This window comes from Mesoplodon mirus (genome assembly GCF_964341445.2).
Source record: "Mesoplodon mirus genome assembly, chromosome: 6".
Classification (NCBI taxonomy): domain Eukaryota; kingdom Metazoa; phylum Chordata; class Mammalia; order Artiodactyla; family Ziphiidae; genus Mesoplodon; species Mesoplodon mirus.
Genome location: NC_138982.1, coordinates 80,363,910 through 80,386,534, shown reverse-complemented (window position 1 = coordinate 80,386,534; position 22,625 = coordinate 80,363,910). Strand labels below are relative to the sequence as shown.

The following is a 22,625-nucleotide window of genomic DNA, read 5'->3' as shown; positions in this document are numbered from 1 at the left end:
GATCCTTGAGACAGATAAAGAAATTGAAAGACAAGGGAAGCTTATTTACCCTCTGATCTATCTGTTTGGCCAGCTGAGCATTCTTTTTTTTTTTTTTTTTTTTTTTTTTGCTGTACGCGGGCCTCTCACTGCTGTGGCCTCTCCCGTTGCGGAGCACAGGCTCTGGACACACAGGCTCCGCGGCCATGGCTCGCGGGCCCAGCCGCTCCGCGGCATGTGGGATCTTCCGGGATCGGGGCACGAACCCGTGTCCCCTGCATCGGCAGGCGGACTCTCAACCACTGCGCCACCAGGGAAGCCCAGCTGAGCATTCTTTAACAAAAATATTATAGGGAAGAATTTTAATATAGACAAAAATAGAAGAATATAAAAAACTATATGTATCTCTCACTCAGTTTCAATAGTTATCACATTTTGCTGTTATTATTTTGTCTATTACCCCTTTCCTCAAACACACAACTTTTTTATTGGAATATTTTATTTTATTAAATTCCATTTAAGTAGAATTTCAGATATACAGAAAGATTGCAAAAGTAGTACAAAGAATTCCATATATCTTCACCCAGATTCCACAAATATTATTTTATCACATTTGAGTTACTATTCTTTCTCATTTTCTGTACTGTTTGAAAGTATGTTACAGACATGATGCCCCTTTGTCCCTAAATACTTAAGCTTTTATTTTCTTGAAATAAAGACTTAAAAAAAAACACAGTACAGTTATCAAAATCAGGACATCTACATTGGTATAATATTACTATCTCATCTATAGACTTTATCCACATTTTGCCAGTTGTCTCACTAATGTCTTTTATGGCAAGATAAAAATAAATTTATTTCTGAGCCAGGATCTAATCCAAGATCATATGTTATATTTAGCTGTCATGTCTTTTTAGTTTCCTTTAAAATGGGGCAATTACTCAGTCTTTCTTTGACTTCTCTCATCTTGATATTTTTGAAGAGATCAGGTCAGTTATTTTGTAGAATTTAGAAACAACTTACTGGAGTTATTGGTTTACTGGAGTAATTTAAAACAAATCCTAGAGCCTTTGTGGAGCATCTGCCCTGCTCCTTCCCCATCTTCAGCAGTCAGAGCTCCCCACCCTTCACCCCTAGCAGCCTCCCAGAGAGAGGACTACAGAGGCAGAAGCCCTTCAGCATGTTTTTAGCCCCTGCCTTTCCCCTGGAATCTGGGGAGTGCTTTTGTTTTTACTTTTATAGGTCAGCATTGTATTCAAGACAGAAGCTCTGACTGTCAGTGCCAAGGAAAGGGGTTTCCTGTGTGTCCCTGGGGTTTTGGGCTCTTCCCAGAGAGAGAGGCGTTCAGTGTCCCCCACTATCACTGTCACACCCCACACAGCTCATGAGATGTGTGACCTGTGTTGGATGTTCAGTGTTTGGTAGCAAAGAGGTGGGGGATGGTGGCAAGCAGCTGGCACCCTCTTGGGAAGCCAGGCTGTGTCCCCTGTGGGTAACACCATGAGTCTGCCAGAGAAGCCCACCACGCTGGCATGTCGTATTTCTCATTGAAAGCTGTTTCTCAGGCATTCTTTCTAGCCCTTTTTCCCCTTCAGTGTGCCTCAATTGTCTCCTTCACAGTGAGAGTGCTGTGACCCTCCCTCTACTGGACTAATTAAAGAAAGACACTTGTGTTCCCAAGTGGTGGTTTTACTTTTTTTAGTTCTTATGTTTGTATGGGAAATTGTGGATAAAGTGAAAGAATTGTAAATAAATAATGTATTTCCTCCTCCAAAAAGTAAAAATAAAACAAGTCCTAGATATTTATTATTTCACCCAATAGTACTTAAGTATATATTACTAACATGTAAGGATTTAAAAGAAGCAACCATAGTGATACTATCTTAGCAAAATTAATTATAATTCCTTAATATTATTTAATATTTAATACTTGTTCAGTTTTTCCCGATTGTCTCAAAAATGTCTTTTTTTTTTTTTTTTTTTTACGGTACGCGGGCCTCTCACTGTTGTGGCCTCTCCCGCTGCGGAGCACAGACTCTGGATGCGCAGGCCCAGCGGCCATGGCTTACGGGCCCAGCCACTCTGTGGCATGTGGGATCCTCCTGGACCGGGGCATGAACCCGTGTCCCCTGCATCAGCAGGCGGACTCTCAACCACTGCGCCACCAGGGAAGCCCAAAAATGTCTTTTTATAATAGATTTGTTAGTATAATGATACAAAGGCCATGCATCCTGTTTCTTTGCATATGTCCCTTAAAATTATTTTAATTTATAATAGTTCCCTTTCCTTTTCTTCCATGCTATTGATAGTTGAAGCAACCAGGTCATTTGTCTTAGAATTTCCCACATTCTGTATTTGGCTGGTTGCTCAACTGAGTGCCCTTAACCTCAGACTTTTTAAAAAGGTGGGCAGTGGCTTAAGAAGGAAATATTGGTGCAAACCACTTCCCCTTGGTCAGCTCTCTTGGTTCCAGAGCATGTTGTTTTCATGGTGGAGGCATTCTTCTTTATAATTGTTATGTTGATGATGACTCTTGAATCATGATTTGGCTCTGCTCTTCAGTGTCTGCCTAAGGTGCTCTTTTTACAGTCAGGCATAGGGATCAAGTCCAGTCTAAAAGTTTTAATCAACTGAACTAGCATGATGGTCACTGTAACAATTTTAGTATATGATCGGGGCTTATTTTGTCTCATAATTCTATTCCACTCCATCTAATACAAATATGACTTGCTTTGTTCCTAGTCCTAAAATTGTTACAAGAAAAATGAAGGCTTATTTTTCATTAGCTTGTTCTACTTCTGAGACTAATTTATTTAGAAGCAGGGACCTAATTCTTACTGACTCATCTGCTTTATCTTGCCTAGGGAAAGACAGTTGAATAAAGTAGAACATAAACTATTTTTGCCAGTACTGACCAATTCAAGCTAATGCCTTTCTGCCACTCCATAGGATTTAGGTAACTTGGCATTTAAATATTTTTTTCATCGTTTTTTTTCATGTTTCATCACACACACAGACATAGATATACCCACATTTTCCACTAACTAGACTAAATCATCAGCCTGTCAGGAGGAGAAGGTAACAGTAAATTTAGAGATGCTAAACATAGAGTAAGTGGATTTTAAGGACCTGACGAAGCCAAGGATAGTCCAAATGAATATCTGGTATCATTTTTTACATTAAATTTAAATTATAAAAGAAGGCAATGATAATAGTTAAAATTTATTTAGTGCCTACTTCTGGTCATGCACCAGAAATACAATAAGTATGCAGGAAGTATGAAGCACTTTGGAGGGATTACGTCTTTTGATTGTCATCATAAGAACCCTATGAAGTAAGAACTGTTCTTATTCTCATGAATCAGATAAGAAAATTGAAGCTTAGAGAGGTTATATGAATTGTCTAAAGTCACATGACTAATAAGTGTAGGGCTATGATTAAAAATCCAGTTTGTTTAACCTGAGAGTTACACTCTAAGCCAGGTCAAATTTGCCAGTTTTTATGACTTGTTTCACTATTGCCAAGTCATTTATCACTAGTAGTTCTCTTAATTTCTGCTTATTTATCTGAAAATAACCTCCAACCACTTAAATACTTGAATACTGTCTTGGGTCTTTTCAGGCAGACCTGCCTAGTAACAAAGGCAGTCCTGTATGTAAAATAGGCAGGTCTATCTACAAAATCTTGTTACTGACAATCCAAAGGCTTTGTTTCCTTTTTTCTTTTCCTTTTCTGTCTTTACAAATAATCTTTTATTTTGCTCATGATTCTGTGAGTTAGCTGGGCAGGTTTTCTGCTGTGGACCCACCAGCTAACCACAGACTCAGGCTCAGCTCTCTCCCATGTTTGGGATCAGCTGTTGGGTTGGCTGGTGGATTAATGATCTAGCATGGCCTCACTCACATGTCTGGGGTTTGTGCTGGCTGTCACCTATGATTGGTTTTCCTCCCTGTGGCTGGCTGCTCATTCTCCATTAAGCTAGCTTGGACTGGATCACATGATGATCTTGAGGTTCTAAGAGCAGCAAAAGACCAGTCCCCAGTGCACAACACTTTTCAAATGTTGGGTCATATGTACTATTGTCCTATTGGTCAAAGCAAATCACATGACTAAGATAGAGAGGAAGGGAGGATATAGGCTCTACTCGTTGATTGGAGGGAAAGAATTTTTGGTCATTTTTCCATCTATCAAAGAACTCCAGGGTGAGAAATACAGTGGCACTTTTGAAACATTTTAGCCAAGACTTAGAGTTCAGTCAAACATCAAGACTTTGTGTGATGTGATTGAGAACCTAAAATTATTTTTCTGAGTAGTTATTTAATTTCCTGAATTCCAATTACTGAATAATTAATTCCTTTCCTAGTAATTCTTGATGTTTTCTTTATCATATGTTAAATTCAACCAAAAATCATGGTCTGCTTCTGAGATATCAATTCTATTTCATTCATTGGTACCTAGTCCTACCCTAGTAGCATACTGATTTAATCATTACACATTTAGAACATGTTTTATTAAGTGGTAGACCTAGTTTTTTCTTACTACACTTTTTAAAAGTGTATATATTTCTTGCTAAACTTAAGAATCTTAATCTACCTCCTCCAGTACACATAAAATGCATTGAGATTTTGATTTTAAAAATATATTAAATCCATAAGTTAATTTGAGAAATAAGTAGTACCTTAATACTTTTCCTATCCATGCAGGTATGTGGATGTCTTTCTGCATTTGTTCAAATCTTTTATTTTGGTCTTTTTATCCCATATATTTCTTGATAATGAATCCTGATTCCGATATCATGCATTGTTAGTTTTTGCTACTATGAATAAGCATATTTATCCTGAATCCAGATCCTTTAATGAAATTGATGAGTAGATTTAAAAATTTTATTTATTTCTTTTTGAAAAATAAAAGTTGTATATAAGATATACAGCATGATGTTTTGATGTATGTGTGCATTGTGGAATGATTACTACAAACAAACTAATTCATCACTTCCCATAGTTGTCATTTGGTGTGTGAGTGTGGTGAGAATCCTTGAGATTTACTCCCTTAGCAAATTTCAGAGATACATATATTATCATTAGTTATAGTCACCATGTTGTACATTAGGTCTCCAGACCTTATTCGTCTTATAATTGAAAGTTTGTACCCTTTAATATCTCCTCTTTTTCCCAACCCCACCAGCCTCCTGTAACCACTGTTCTACTCTCTGTTTCTATGGGTTCGACTTCTGTTTTTTAGATTCCACATATACGTAAGATCATGTAATATTTGTCTTCTGTGTTTGGCTTATTTCACTTAGTATAATGTCCTCCAGGTTCATCCATGTTGTCACATATGGCAGAATTTCCTTCCTCTTAAAGGCCAAATAATATTCCATTGTGTGTGTGCACATGTGTGTATGTGTACACAGTATTTTCTTTATCCGTTTATCCATCAACAGACACTTAGGTTGTTTCTGTATCTCGTGAATAATGCTGCAGTGAATATGGGAGTGCATATAACTCTTTGAGATAATGTTTTTATTTTCTTTGGATATATACCCAGAAGTAGGATTGCTGAGTCATATCATAGTTCTATTTTTAATTTCTTGAGGAAATTCCATACTGTTTCCTATAGTGGCTGCACCAATTTATAATTCCACCATTTATATGTCTTCCTTGGAAAAAAATGTCTGTTCAGGTCCTTAGCCCTTTTTTTTTTTTTTTTTTTTTTTTGCAGTACGCGGGCCTCTCACTGTTGTGGCCTCTCCCATTGCGGAGCACAGGCTCCGGATGTGCAGGCTCAGCGGCCATGGCTCATGGGTCTAGCTGCTCCGCAGCATGTGGGATCTTCCCGGACCGGGGCACGAGCCCGTGTCCCCTGCATCAGCAGGCAGACTGTCAACCACAGCGCCACCAGGGAAGCCCCCTTAGCCCATTTTTTTTTAGCTGGGTTATTTGTTTTGTTTTGTTTTTTGCTCTTGAGTTATATGAATTCCTTATATATTCTGGATATTAACCCCTTATCAGATAGATGGTTTGCAAATATTTTCTCCCATTTTGTAGACTGCCGGTCGATGGCTTTCTTTGCAGTGCAGAGGCTTTTTAGTTTGATGTAGTCCCACTTGTTTATTTTTGTTTTTGTTGCCTGTGCTTTTGGTGTCAATTCCAAACAATTGTTGCCAAGACTAATGTCAAGGAGCTTTTCCTGTATCTTTTCTTTTAGGAGTTTTATGGTTTCAGGTCTTATGTTTAAGCCTTTAATCCATTTTGAGTTGATTTTTGTATATGGTATGAGATAAAGGTCTAGTTTCATACTTTTGCATGTGACTATCCAGTTTTCCCAATACCATTTATTGAAGAGACTCTTCTTTCCCTATTGAACATTCTTGGCACCTGTGTTGAAAATTGATTATATATGCGTGGGTTTATTTTTGGACTCTCTATTCTGTTCCATTGGTCTATGTGTCTGTTTTTATGCTTGTACCATACTGTTTTGATTACTGCAGACTTGTAATATAGTTTGAAATCAGGAATTGTGATACCTCCCACTTTGTTTTTCTCTCTCAAGATTGCCTTGGCTATTTGGAGTCTTTTGTGATTCCATATAAATTTTAGGTTTTTTTTTATTTTTGTGGAAAATGCAATTGGAATTTTGATGGGGAATTGACTTGAATCTGTAGATCATTTTGTGAAGAATGGACATTTTAACAATATTAATTATTCCAATCCATGAACACAGGATATCTTTCCATTTATTTGTGTCTTTTTTGATTTCTTTCACCAGTGTTTTAAGAGAATTATAAACCAATATCCCTGATGAACATAGATGCAAAAATTCTCAACATAATAGAATCAAACAGAATTCAACAGTACGTTAAAAGAATTATATACCATGGTCAAGTCAGATCATAAATCCCTAGTAAGCAAGGATGCTCAACATACACAAAGCAATAAATGTGATACACCACATTAACAAAATGAAGGATATAAATGATATGATCATTTCAGTAGATGCAGAAAAAGCATTTGACAAAATTTAATATACTCTCATGATAAAAACTCTCAACAAATTAGGTATAGAAGAGTGTACCTCAGTCTAATAAAAGCCCTATATGACAAGCCCACAGCTAACATTGTACTCAATGGTGAAAACCTAAAATCTTTTCCTCTAAGATTAGAATGAGACAAGGGTACCCACTCTTACCTCTTCTCTTCAACATAATACTGGAAGTCCTAGCCAGACTAATTAGGAAAGAAAAAGAAAGAAAAGGCATTCAAGTTGGAAAGGAGGAAGCAAAATTGTCTCTGTTCGTAGATGACATAATCTTATATATAGAAAACCCTGAAGACTCTACTAAAAATCCTGTTCAAAATAATAAATTCAGTGAAGTTGCAGCATAAAAAAAAACAACATATAAAAACCAGTTGCATTTCTGTATGCTAACAATGAACTATCTGAAAAAGACATTAAGAAAACAATCCTGTTTAGAATAGCAAGAAAAAGAATAAAATACTTAGGAATGAATTTGACCAAGGAAGTTAAAGATCTGTACACCAAAGGTGTTCATTCTTAAGGTTTCTTTTTCTTCATCTTTCTACTGCTACCACCCAAGGATCAGGGATTATAAATCTTTAAGTATTACCTTTGGGATCAATGTTTTTCAACATGAAAAATACCTTCATTCATAGCTTCTATTTAAGTAGATGAGGTTGGTATTCAGCTTACAGTCTTCTCTTTCTTAACTTTTTCCCTGCTATTATCTTGACACCCCTCCCACACTTTAGGAGTAAAAACACTGCTATCATTGTGATAGTCCCATTGTGAAAAGGTGTTTAGTCAATGTGTTGTTTTATAAAATGTGTCTCCCAGGTGTTGTCTTTACTAGGTATTTATCTTTTGAGTTTTTGTTGCTGTGGTATTAAAAAATGTGTTGACCTTCTGAGAGTTGTATTTTGGGCAGTGGACTAAATTAGTGGAAATTATGGGGGTATATGGAGCCAAAAAATATTTACACTGCTTCTGAAATTCTGCTTTGGTGGGTAGAACTCTTAGAGTCAGCATAAATAGCTCACATTTTGCCCTCTCAAGCATCCACCTGTTTCTCAGTTTTTACCTAATGGACTGACTGTGCTGGCTATAGTTGAGGCCTATTACCAGCAGCAACTTGAGGTGGAGGCCTGACAGAGCGCAGGGTCACTGGCCTATATTTTTTCCCTTTGGTGATCTCTGCCAGCCTTTTTCTTTCCCCTTTGAGCGTGGACCTTGTTCTCCTATTCCTTCTTTTTTTAAAAAAATTTAAGTATAATTAATGTACAATGTTTTGTTAGTTTCAGGTGTACAGCAAAGTGATTCAATTATACATATACATATATATCTATTTTTTCACATTCTTTTCCATTAGAGGTTATTACAAGATATTGAATAGAGCTCCCTGTGCTATACAGTAGGTCCTTGTTGTTTATTGAATATACAGTAGTATGTATATATTAATCCCAAACTCCTAATTTGTCTCTCCCCCTCTGCCCCTGCTATCCCTTTTTGTCCTCCCATTCTTAATTATAAATTTCTGAGTTATTGTATCCATTTTTACTGTACCCTGAACCACCATACTTTTGCTATCACCCATGCTCTTGTTTTTTTCTGCCCTATTTTTCGCAAAATGAACTGTTTTTACACATTCCAGGAAAATTAATAAGCTAACACTTTAGATTTTTATAAGTACCTTGAGGTATAAAGCCATAAGAACTGTAAAGGTTGGCATGGATCAGTTTCTTCCTAACCTAACATGAAGGAGCTTATTCCAGAATGGCTCTGACTAGTGGGAGGTAAAAAAAGCATTTTTAGCATTTTGGGGACTTCCCTGGTGGTGCAGTGGTTAAGAATCCACCTGCCAGTGCAGGGGACATGGGTTTGGGCCCTGGTCTGGGAAGATCCCACATGCCGTGGAGCAACTAAGCCCATGCGCCACAACTACTGAGCCTGCACTCTAGAGCTTGTGAGCCACAACTACTGAGCCCGTGTGCCACAGCTACTGAAACCCAGATGCCTAGAGCCTGTGCTCCGCAACAAGAGAAGCATCACGCACCACAACAAAGAGTAGCCCCCGCTCGCTGCAACTAGAGAAAGCCCATGCGCAGCAACGAAGACGAAGACTAAATAACTAAATAAAAAGGGGGAAATAAAAGCATTTTGCTGGTTTGTAATGCCCCTTTTTCCATACCCTATGACTCAAAGATCAGGGATGACCACAGCTCCTCCTTTTTTTGATACAGTCTTACTATTTTCTTGATTGAAGCATGAAGCATCCTTCACTTGATCTTATTTACACAACTTAGTGAAGCTAGGAGCAAAAGTGTTTGGTTATTGTCTTTGTGGTTTCCCTTGATATTGATTCTACCCCAAGTTGAAACTCTGATATTTCTTATGATCCTTTTGAAAGGAATTTCTTGTTCTGAGTTTAAATTCTTATCATGCAAATCAGAAGGTTACATTCTTTCATCCTGAGACAAGATTAGAGTACCAAAAAGCTACATGGCTCTCATTTCCAAAGCTATCAATCGAACTGTTTATCCATTAGCTTGGTGACTTTGGATAGGTTGATTAACTTTACTAAACCTCAATTTCTTCCTCTGTAATGACACCACCTACCTCATGGGGCTACAGAAATAAATGCAAACTAAATGAGATAAACCATGTAAAGTGTTCTTCACTGTACCCTGTACATAGTAAACAAATGGTGGTGACAGCGACCTTGGGGGCAAGGACTGTATGCATATAGTCTTCATTGTCTATTTCTAATGTAGCAAGAGGAGAATTTTCATTTTCACGTTCTTTGCAATTGACAGTAAATAGGCTGAGGAAAGAAAGACATCAGCTCTGCATTACTTCTTTGGTAGGGAGCAAAATGCTGTTTCTGCAAGTAGATTGTAAATTTAGATCTTATTTTATTTGTAATGGAGGCTCAAAATGTCTACCCTTCCTATTATTGGAAATTTAAGAAGGTGCCATCTGAGGAAGAGAGGTGGCCCTCAAATACTTAAAGACTATTTATACTAATAGAAATAACAATAGTATCAGCTATCTCAGTGGACTGTTTGAAATCCAAGTATGTAGCTCACAAGGGAATCAAACTAAATAAACAGCAAATCATTTTTAATAGTCTAACATGGTAACTAAGTAGATAATTAGTCCCTTTGAATCAGGGAATATACCACTAAATATAAGCCCATTGTTTGTTTCTTTTAAGGAATACATTCTTTGTGAGAAATATCTATTGGTCTATCATGTGTCTCTAAGTCTGCCATTGTTTCTAGTACAAGTATTTGTATTAGGAGTATAGTATGGAATTGGAAAACACCTTGAAATAATTTAGTTCATTCTCTTTATTTTATAGATGAAGAAACTGAGAGCTTAAGTAATGTGTCCAGGTTAGATAGTCAGTGACAGAGTTAGGACCTGGACTAGCTCTTCTAACTCCTAGTACAATATTCTTCCACATCATCCTACCTCTAATTTTGCTTCACAAGATTTTTATTTTCTTTTAAAAGAGATTTTTATTTTACCCCTAGTCCAGATTATTTTTCTATGACTACTGATTTCCATTTTTCTTATTTATCAATGGGAAAAGATCTTTAAGTTCCCAGAAATTTGTTTGATAGCTATATAGACATATAAAATAGATTCAAAAAAGATGTATATATTTCTTTCAAGCATGATACAGAATTAAGTTGAAATGTTAAATAAGTTGGGAATAGACACTAGTGTAGCCAGAAAGAAAATAAAGGTATCAAATAAGTAGGGTTTAAGCGGAAATACTAGGATAGTAAGAAAGATGGAATGGAAGTAATGACAGAAAAGGTACTGTGAGTGAATATAGAGAATGACAAATCTGGGTTCTTGAAAGAGGTCTGGAAGTGTATAATGATGAGGCTGTGTTCACTCGAGGCTGGTGATATTAATTGTGATGCTCAGTTGAATTGAAAGGAAAGGAAGAATGATGTAGTCACGGTGTATGATAGACTGAAGCAAGGATATTGAAGACATAAGGCTGTTAATAGGGCTCAGAGTAGAGAGAAAATATATAAGCCAGATGGTAAAATCACCTAGAAGATAAAAATGAGTCCTGTAGATGGAAAAAAAAATAAAAAAATAAACTGTGGAAGTACTTTGGAGAGAACAATCTGGCCACATTGAAGACATTCTATCCTTCAGTTGTGTCCTTTATTAAATAGTAAAGATGATAGATTTGGATACCTTTGGGTATACCCATGGTTACTTGTTATTAGTGTGCTCGTATTCATATTACTTATGTCAATACATATTTGTATATATATCTCTATACCTTTCTGTAGTGAGAATTAGGCCTGTTCATATGTTACTTGGTTTGTTTTTCTGAAGGTATGTTTTAGCATACCTACGTGATATTATGAGAGAACGTGATAATATGAGAGATAATGAGATAGTATTAGAGAAGATAAATTCATTTAATTTGAACTTGATTCCCTCATGTTTTGAAAGGACACCTTTCTATTAAGTTTAAATACTGTAAACATATATTTACATAGTATGCTCAATTTATAAAGCACATTTACATGCATTATCTCATTTATGAGTCAGGTTTTTTTGGTAAAATTAACATTGTGAACTATAGAGTCAAAGTTACTCACTATTTTTTTTGGTAAAATTAACATTGTGAACTATAGAGTCAAAGTTACTCACTATATGTGTTAAACTGTTGTAATAAAAATCAGTAGTTTTTTGAATGCCTGTAAGGCTCTTAAGCTTGAAACAACAGAATCTCTAACCTCAAGTAGTTTGTAATATAATATGGTAGGAAGAAACACAATTAGGTAGTAAAGAATAACCTACTTTTACATTAGATTTAATGATACATTAGTATCTATAACATATTCCCAATTAAATAACTATATATATTAAATATATTATCCAAGTGTGGATTCTTTTTCTGTTCTAACACCTTAGCGTTATGTAATTGTATGTGGTTACAATAATTCACGAAGGTGCTCAGAGGGAAAAGGGTGAGAATGATAACTATTGAACATTTAAAATAAAATCTCAAGTGTGCTTTCATTACTATGGGAAGTTGAGACAATAGCTCCAGATACAGAGATATTCTAGATAAAGATTTTATTTCAATGCTTATATTTGGTTGTAATTATTCATCTTTCTTAAAAATATAAGAGAATAGTTTTTGAAGGAACTACTGCTTACATGGACAAATCATATTGATGAACTTTAAAAAACCTAACTGTTTAATCATAGCACTAAACTTAGTGAAGGGGACACATTAAAGGCATGGTCCCTGCTCACAAAGGAGTTTAGAACTTATTTGGGGGAGACCAAAGGGCAATAATCATTTTTCAATAAGTGCTACACTGTGGTGTTGGTTTAGAATTTTAGTAAATATTTCATGTAGGAGTGAGACCTTGACTTGGAATTTGAGAGATAGGTAGGTAAATATTTTATTTTTGAAAAACACTAATAATTAGGACCTCATTTGTTTATTACTATGTATAAATAAAATTTCCAGTTTTTCCTATGTGTAAATATATTTTCCTACAAAAAACTAGGTTTTTGTAGATACTTTGGAAAGAGATGCTTTTAGCAGCTTAAATCACACAACAATAATGAAAAAGTTTTTGAAGTATATAAACAAATAATTGCTTCTTGAATACTAAATCCTAATGGTATTTTGTTGTCCTAGCTACAACAGAAACTACATCAGCTCTGCATTTCTAATAGAATTTTAACAGTTGTGTTGTAACTTCTGTAGTATTAAATAAACATTGGTACATATGAATATAATTCTATTATTAATCACTAAGTTCTAGTCTAGTGAAAAATATTTTGTCTTCCTAACCATTTTATATATTAGAAAATATATTATTCAATGCTACTGAATAAAACATTTATTTTTAGACTTTAAAAAAATTTGACAGACTTCAAATTAACAACCAAAAATAAAAATGGGGATTTTCCCCCAATTTTATTGGTAATTGGTTACTTTTAGTGGAGGGAAAAGTTGCTGATTTCTGTCTGCTTACCTTGTATCTAGATGACTTACCAGATTCTTTTTCTTCCAAAAAATTTTAGTAATTTGTTTTTTACTTTCTTATATTTATATATTATTTCAATTTCTTGTCTTACTAAATTAGCTTGAATCTCTAAAACAAAGCTGAACAATAATGGGAATAATGAACATGTATTTCTTCTTCCTGACTTTAATGGGAATACTATACCTTTCTGCTGTTTAGTATTATATTTGTTGTTATTTTTGATATTGTTAATATTTATCATATGTAAGTAGTTTTCCTCTAATCCTATTTTACATAAGATGTTTACTTGGATTGACTGCTGAATTTTATCAAATGTCTTTCCAGAACTTACATCATCATGAGGTTTTATCTTTTTATTTGTTGATTTAATGAATGTCAGTACATATCCTGATATTGAGCTGTCTTTGTGTTAATTTAAATGAGATTAGGCAACCAAACTCTATCTAAACCCAACAGAGACATACTTTAAAATTTTATTTTCTCTTCCATCCTTATGAAAGAAAAAGTACTAATGATCTTCTTCTGGCTTTATAAAGAAAACTCACATGTATTTATATTTTTCTGAAAATGCTATGTCAATTTAAATATTATTGTCAGGGGAACACATTAATAAATAAAACAACCAATCAGAATTAGAGACTGCTTAAAAACTAAAGATTGCATTCACAAGAGGTAGCATCAATCTGTAGGGTATAGGCTCCTTTTTAGAAATGGCATTTGCAAAGACATTTATATGATGAAGAATATTATTTGCTTTTCTGTGTCTGTATCTTGTCAAGGTTTATTTTGTAAGCCGAAGTGCCCCCAGTTTCAAGGCTAAGGCCCGAAAAACTTTAAATTAGGGAAAAGAAAAGGATGAAATATGTTAGTAACAAATGAAATATGAGGTATATGTACTTACTTAAATTTTTGGGATAAACAATAATTTGGTCTTGGTTTCTCATTGTTAGTATACATTACTGGATTGGATTTACTAGTATCTTATTTAGTATTTTGTACCTATATTCATTTACTTTATAATGCTTAAAACAATCTGAAATTATGTATACTGTACTATGTGATGTGTTTCCTGTGAAATCACTAGGACAGACATTTTCATCACTTGTGGCCTTTGCAGCAGCCCATCCCTCTTTCTGTTCCTGGACCCAGGCAACAGCTGATTTGCTTTTAAGTCATTAGGGATTGTTTGAATTTTATGTAAATAGTGTGTCCCTCTCTCTCTCTCTTTCCCTCTCTGTCTCTTTCTCCTTCCTCTCTCTGAATCTATATACCTGTTGTGTTTAACATATTGAAAGATAAAGTGGGCAATTGGGGAAAAGTTTGGGGTTGAATTAGTGACAAAAGCAGATAAAAACTTAGCAAGTGCAACTTAAAAAATTGTAACCTCAGGGAATAAAACATTTGTGAGGCAAAATAAGAGCAGTATTAATAGAGTGTTAACACTAACTGCTATGATTTATTGAGAAGATAGGGATATGGCAAGTGTGCTTGTATGTGTAATGAGGTGGTGGGAGAAAAGAGAGAGAATTTTTTGAAAAGTCAGTAAATAGCAATATAAAAATGTTATTTTCAGACACATTAGGTAAATGCCAAAACAAATAGCAAAAAGATCCTCTAGAAAGCAGGAAATGGGCGAGGGAAGGGGACAGATTATTTCTAATTTTCGTGACCTGTCCTATAGAATTATCTGACTTTTTAAATTGAGTTTGATAAAAATAAAAAATGAAAAAAGAATATAAAATTTTAAAATATTAATGATAAAATCACATTTCTGTTATATCTACTTCCAAATATCTTATAAAATGGGGGTATATTTGGGCGTTATTCTAATTTAACTTTTTAAAAAATTTTTGGCCACGCCACACAGCATGTGGGATCTCGGTTCCCCAACCAAGGATAGAACCCGTGCCCACTGCATTGGAAGGGTGGAGTCTTAACCACTGTACCACCAGGGAAGTCCCTCTCCTTTAATTTTAATATCAACTGCCTTTTAGATCTTTGAGCATGGTGGTTTTCTCATTCTTTCAAGAGATTTAAAAGTCTTAATGAGAAACTGGTACCAGTTCATCAATTGCCAGTGGCATTTGCATGAGTAGGTATTTTGCCATACTTGTGCATATAGAACAATCTTACCTTTCTATCGCAAAGTGATGGGGTTTCATAGGAACTTGTTATTTTTGTTACCATTATGCCACTCCATGGTGTCATATGCCTACCATAGTTCTCTTAGTCTTATTCTTCATCCAAGGGAGCAGGAAATCATTCAGCAGTATTTTCAGGGATCTAAGATGACATCACATCTAGAGAAGAGCTATGGACATACACACACATCCCTAAAAACCCTCAAAGTTCAAGTAATTTGGCTGTTATTGGAAACAAATATCATTGAAATTGAGGGAATTTTCTCATCAGTGGGAGTTGCTCCAGTTACAGTAATAATTGGTTTTTGCTTACCAAAATATGTGTGTCCATGTGAATGTTCTTTTCTGTAATAGAATAGCCCAGATATTTTATCTCAGATTAAATGACTTTATGACTTACTGAACAAATTTTGAGACTGTGGTTAATTTCCAGTTTCTGGATCCAAGATCAGGAATGATTTACCTCACTCTGCCCTTTCCCCAGAGTGTAACATTTGTAGACCTAACCAGGCAAGTGAACTTATATCAGAAAAAGTACCTATTATGTAATCATAAATATTGAGAGTCAAATTGTCTATCTAGAGGAATTTTAAATAGAATAAATTTATTTCTTAATTATAATATTCTATCTTCTGTAATCTATAGGTAGTTTTATTTTCTATATCTGGTAGTTTTCAATTGTTGCATTCATGTTATTAGATGAAAACTGGTATATGATATTAGGAGTTCTATGCTCAGATTATAGAAATGATAGCTTTGGCATATCAATAGTATAGAGATGATAAATATAAGCATGAATCACCAATACAGTAGCAAGTTGGAATCCTAGTAGTATAGAATCAAAAGCCATATTTGTATCTTTTTAAAAATTAATTAATTTATTTAGTTTTGGCTGCATTGGGTCTTTGTTGCTGTGTGCGGGCTTTCTCTAATTGTGGCAAGCGGGGGCTACTCTTCATTGTGGTGCACAGGCTTCTCACTGAGGAGGTTTTTCTTGTTGTAGAGCACCGGCTCTAAGTGTGAGGGCTTCAGTAGTTGTGGCACGTGGGCTCAGTACTTGTGGCTTGCAAGCTCTAGAGCACAGGTTCAGTAGTTGTGGTGCACAGGCTTAGTTGCTCCCCGGCACGTGGGATCTTCCCAGACCACGGCTCGAACCCGTGTCCCCTGCATTGGCAGGTGGATTCTTAACTACTGGGCCACCAGGGAAGTCCCATATTTGCTTCTTTTATTTTTCAGACTAATGAGCAATACTAGGGAACATTCCCCATAAACTAACTTGGTGGTCTAATAAATATTTACTTCTTTTTAGGAATGAATGGTTGGTATGGGTGTTAGGATGACAGTTAAGATGTTTTAACAGGCCATAATAACTGCAGCTTAAACAATGTAGAAGTTTATTTCTCTTTCATGAAATCTGTCTAAGATTAAGCAACCAAGGACTGATTCAATGGCTTTATGGTATCTAGAACCCAACAAGGTCTTTCTATCTTGGTGCTCTACTGTCCTTGACATATGGCTTTCATCTCATGTTCTAAGATGGCTGATCCAATTCCTGCCATTGAATCCATTTTCCAATTAGTAGAAGAGAAAAATAAGTTTTATTTGCCATTATGTTTATGCGTTTATATCATTTCTGCTCTCATTCCTTTGTTTAGAATCTAATCTCAGCTGTGGAGGCTGGGAAATATAGTGTGAACTGGATTGCTATGTGCTGAACTCAAAATTTTAGTACTATAGAAAAAGGGGAGAAGAAGATAGTGGGAAGCGACAGATAGTCTCTGTCATAGGTGTTTTTGAGGCTGTTTTGAAATATTATGATAATATTAAGCCCAGTCAGCCAGGCCTAATATGAGTTCTTTTTTGTCTCATACTGCCCTTGTTCCACACTGGCCCTTCTGTGTTCTCATTTGTATACTGAGGAAATTAAAATGAAAACTAAACTAAAGCTAAATGTTCAGAATTCCTTCCTAGCTGTGTTGTGGTTAGATTCTGCCAATGGAAGGTGCCAGATTAAAAGACACGAAGAAAGTAAGTCGTTTTATTTCTGCTAGTGCCTTTTGCAGTGTCAGCAATGAGTACAAGTTTGTGTCTTTCATTTCAGAAATAGTAACAGCTTCCTAACTCAGGGTGACATGACCAGCGTTTCCACCTATTTGTAACCATCTTTTTTTGCTCCAGATATCTAGAGAGATTTGTGTAACTTTTGGTACAGTTGGCCACCTTGCCTCATCCCCTGTAATGTTTTGAATGGAGAATGCTATGGATTGAATTGGGTTCTCCCAAAATTCATATGTTGAAACCCTAACCCACAGGGTGATAGTATTTGGATATGGGGCCTTTGGGAGTTAATTAGAATTAGATGATGTCATAAGGATAGGGCCTCATGATGAGATTTGTGGCTTTATAAGAGGAAGAGACAGAGATGCTTACCTCCCCATCATATGAGGACACAATGAGAAGGTGGCCATCTGCAACCCAGGAAGAGGGCTCTTAACCAGCAACTGAATTGGCTAGTAACTTGATCTTGACTTCCTAGCCTTGAGAACTGTGAGAAATAAACATCTTGTTTAAGCTACCCAGTATTTTGTTATAGCAGCCTGAGCAGACAAATAGAGAGTAAAACAAAGCAAGAGAAACAAAATATTAGGAAAAATTAGATATTTAAGAACCTCATTTTATTTGTTGGTGATCAGCTTTGCTTATTTCACCAACTGAACATAAACTATAGTATTTCAACAACCCTTTCTGACTGTGTCTAAAAATTGAGAATTTTTCACCTTGACAAGTTGTCTTCAGACTCAGTTGTCCTACATTTTTCTCTGCTTCAATTTTTTTTTTTTTTAACTGCATGTCTGTCATTCCAGTTGATAGCATTGATTCTTTTGAAATCAGCCAGGTATCCCAACTGATCCTAACTTCTTATTGTACACATTGTCTGATGATGCAATATCAGAATATTTGATATTCTTGAGGAGAACAGTATTTTTTCTTTCAAATTAAAATAAAATTCACCCAGTTAAAGCATACATTTCACTAGTTTTAGAACATAATCAGTTTTAGAACATTTCAACACCCCCAAAACAACTCTGTACTCATTAACAGTAAATGCCCATTATCCAGAGCCCCTATCCCCCATTCCTAGGCAACCAGTGATATATTGGGTTGGCCAAAAAGTGCCTTCAGTTTTTAAGTAAAAATAAAAGACACATTTTCATTTTCAAGAAGAACTTTATTGAACAACATATTCACCCTTTTGTTCCCCTACTTTCTGCCATTTTTCAGGCAACTTCATAATTCCATCTTCCCAAAACTTTTTATCTTTTTGAGCAAAGAACTTTTCCAGGTGCCTTTTACAGTCTTCCAGGGAATTGAAATTTCTTCTATTAAGAGAATTTTGTAAAGACCTAAATAAATGGAAATCTGAAGGTGCAATGTCTGGTGAATATGGTGGATGAATCAGAACTTCCCAGCCAAGCTGTAACAGTTTTTGCCTAGTCGTCAAAGAAACATGCAGCCTTGCATTATCCTGATGAAAGATTGTGCATTTTCTGTTGACTAATTCTGGATGCTTTTCATCAAGTGCTTCTTTCAGTTGGTCTAACTGGGAGCAGTACTTGTTGGAATTGTTTCGTTTTCCAGAAGGAGCTCATAATAGAGGACTCCCTTCCAATCCCACCATATAAACAACATCACCTTCTTTGGATGAAGACTGGCCTTTGGTGTGGTTGGTGGTGGTTCATTTCATTTGCCCGAGGATCTCTTCCATTCCACATTATTGTACAGTATCCACTTTTCATCACCCGTCATAATTTGTTTTAAAAACGGAACGTTTTCATTACGTTTAAGTAGAGAATCGCATGAGGAAATATGGTCAAGAAGTTTTTTTTCACTTAACTTATGTGGAACCCAAACATCAAAGCAATTAATGTAACCAAGCTGCTGCAAATGATTTTCAACGCTTGATTTGGATATTTTGAGTATGTCGGCTATCTCCCGAGGGGTATAACGTTGATTGTTCTCAATTAATGTCTCGATTTGATTGCTCTCAACTTCAACTGGTCTACCTGACCGTGGAGCATCGTCCAGCGAGAAATCTCTAGCATAAAACTTTGCAAACCATTTTTGACACATTTGATCAGTCACAGCACCTTCTCCATACACTGCACAAATCTTTTTTGCGTTTCAGTTGCGTTTTTATCTTTCTTGAAATAATACAGCATAATATGCTGAAAATGTTGCTTTCTTTCTTCCATTTTCAATTTTAAAATGGCTACACAAAAATTCACCAATTTTGATGGCTTTTTTTAAAATGCACGCTGATATGACAGCTGTCACATACAGTCTAACAAAATTGTTTTGAATGGAGTTAAAAGTGACTAAGAGCTACTAGAGCCATCTTACAGAAAAAACTGAATGAACCTTTTGGCCAACCCAATAATTTCTGTCTCTATAGACTTTTCTATTCTGTACATTCCATGTAAATGGAATTATACAATATATGACTGGCTTCTTTCATCTTCAAGGTACATCCCTGTTGTAGCATGTATCATACTTCAGTCGCTTTTATTGATGAATAGTATTCCATTGTACACACATACCAAATTTCATCTACTCATTCATCAGTTGATGAATGTTTGAGTTGTTTCTACTTTTTGAATATTTTGAGTCAGGTTGCTATGAATATTTGTATAAAACTTTTATATGGATTTCTTTTCTATTTTCCTTGGTTATATACCCAGGAGTGGAATCCCTGGGTTATAGGGTAACTCTGTTTCACATTTTGAGGAAATGCCGAACTATTTTCCGAAGAAACTACATGATTTTACATTTCTACCAGCAATGTATTAAGGCTCCAATTTCTCTACATCTTAGTCAATCTGTATTAATATCTTTTTTTGTAGCCATCCTAGTGAGTATGCAGTTATAGCTCATTGTGGATATGATTTGCAGTTCCCTAATGGCTAATGATGTTGAGCATCTTACCATGTGCTTATTGGTCATTTATATATATATTTTGGATAAGTGTCTATTAAGATCCTTTGCCCATTTTTAAAATTGAGTTATTTGTCTTTTTATTATTGAGTTGTAAGAGTTCTTTATTTATTCTGGATATAAATTCCTTATCAGATATATGATTTGCAAATATTTTCTCCCATTCTTTGGGTTGTCTTTTTACTTTCTTGATAGTATCCTCTACAGCACAAAAGTTTTTAATTCTCACGAGGTTCAGTTTATCTATTTTTAATTTTATTGCTTGTGCTTTTTGGGTCATATGTAAGAAACCATTGCCTAATCCTAAGTCACTAAGATTTAAGCATATGTTTTCTTCTAAAATTTTTATAGTTTTGGCCCTTACATTTAGGTCTATGATCCATTTTGAGTTAGTTTGTATATATGAGTCCAACTTGATTCTTTTGCATGTTGATATCCAGTTGTTGCAGTATCATTTGTTAAAAGGCTGTTCATTTCTCATTGAGTTGTCTTAGCACCCTTGGCAGTAATCAACTGACTGAAAATGTGAACATTTGTTTCTGGAATCTCAATGCTGTTCCATTGATCTAAATGTTTATCCTATGCCAGTGCCTCATTGTCTTGATTACTGCAGATTTGTCTAAATTTTAAAAATGTGAATGCTCCAACTTTGTTCTTCCTTTTCAAGATCATTTTGGTATTCTGGGCCTCTTGAATACCCATATGAATCTTAGGGTTGACTTGTCAATTTCTGCAAAAAAAAAAAAAAGCCAGCTGGGGTTTTGTTAGGGATTGCATTGATTCTGAAGATCAATCTGTGGAGTATTGTCACCTTAACAATAGTAGGTATTTTAATCCATGGATATGAGAAGCCTTTCCTTTTATTTAGGTTGTCTTAAATTTTTTTCAAAAGTGTTTTGTAGTTTTTAGCATGTAAGTTTTGTACTTCTTTTGTTCATTTTATTACTGAATATTTTATTCCTTTGGCTGCTGTTGTAAATGAAATTGTTCTCTTAATTTCATTTTTTGATAGTGCATTGCTAGTATATAGAAATATAATTGATTTGTACATTAATTTTGTAATCTTGCTTAACTTCTTTATTAGTTCTAATAATTTTTCAGTGTATTTCTTAGGCTTATATACACAAGATCATGTCATTGGCAGATAGTTTTAGTTCCTTTTTCAAAAAAATCTGATGTCTTTCTTTTTTTGTTGCCTAATTGCCCTGGATAGGATTTAGAAGTGGCAAGAGCAGACATACTTGTTTCATTCCTGATCTTAGAGGGAAAGCACTTATTCTTTCACTAATTAGTATGATGTTAGCTGTAGGTTTTTTGTACACGCCATTTATCAGATTGAGGAAGTTCTCTACAGTTCTGTTTATTCAGTGCTTTTTAACATGAATGGGTGTTGGATTTTCTGAAATAATTTTTCTGCATCTATTGAGGTGACCATGTGATTTTTGTCCTATTTTCTATTGAGATGGGATATTACATTAATTTTTTGATGTTAAACCAACCTTGCATTCCTGGGATAAATTCTACCAAGTCATATTGTATTTCCTTTTTATATGTTGCTGGAATTGGTTTGCTCATATTTTATTGGGGATTTTTATACCTATATTAATTAAGAATTAGTGGTATTTAGTTTTCTTTTCTTGTGATGACTTTGTTTCTGGGATCAGGGTAATACTGGCCATAGAATGAGTTGGGAAGTGTTCCCACCTGTTCTATTTTTTTGAGATAAACTATATTCGATAATTTTTATCCACATTGATCTGCATGAAGATTATGAATATCTTCCTGTTGACAATTCTGTTTATAAGTCAAAATAAGGACAGTTCAGAATCAAAAGGGAAACACCTCAGTTAAGGATCATGAATAGAAAATGGGTTTTCTTAGTAATAATTTTTTTAACCAACTTAGTTGAGAATTCTTTGGAGGTTATAGAACAGTAGTTGGTTGGTTAAAGACATTGTGGTATATTCATACTATAATAAGCTCTGCAACCTTTAAATAGGTTGAAGCATTATACATCTAAACATTTTTTTGTGGAAATATTTCTACGATATACTGCTAAGTGAGAAAATCAGATTACAGATCTGGTTATATATTAGTTAATATGCATATGCATATATGTTCATATATGCTTTAAAAGAAAATGAGTTTATGCAATGAACTCCTTACTGTGTTTTCTCTGGGGAATGAGTTTTAGATAAACTGCATGCTATAGTTAATCTTTTCATCTTCAAATATTTACAAAAGCCATATTTTATTATAAAGATATTTCCATTAAAAATAGTTTCTGGAGCACTAAATATGTGGCTGAACAAGGTATAGAATCCCTTTTATCCTGACCTATGTGGGTCCTCTATTTTTTTTGAAAAGTTATAGCACATTTCATATTGAAATTAGTTCCTGTCTAATATTGCATATTCCTTTTTACATGTTAGTCTTATCTCTTTTGTGATAT

At 35.0% G+C, this 22,625-nt stretch overlaps 1 protein-coding gene across 6 annotated transcripts in view; it reads left to right on the top strand.

Annotated features, from left to right (window-relative positions):
• Positions 1–22,625, top strand: part of STXBP5L (syntaxin binding protein 5L) — a 416,226-nt gene that overhangs the window by 26,459 nt on the left and 367,142 nt on the right. The window lies entirely within an intron of this gene.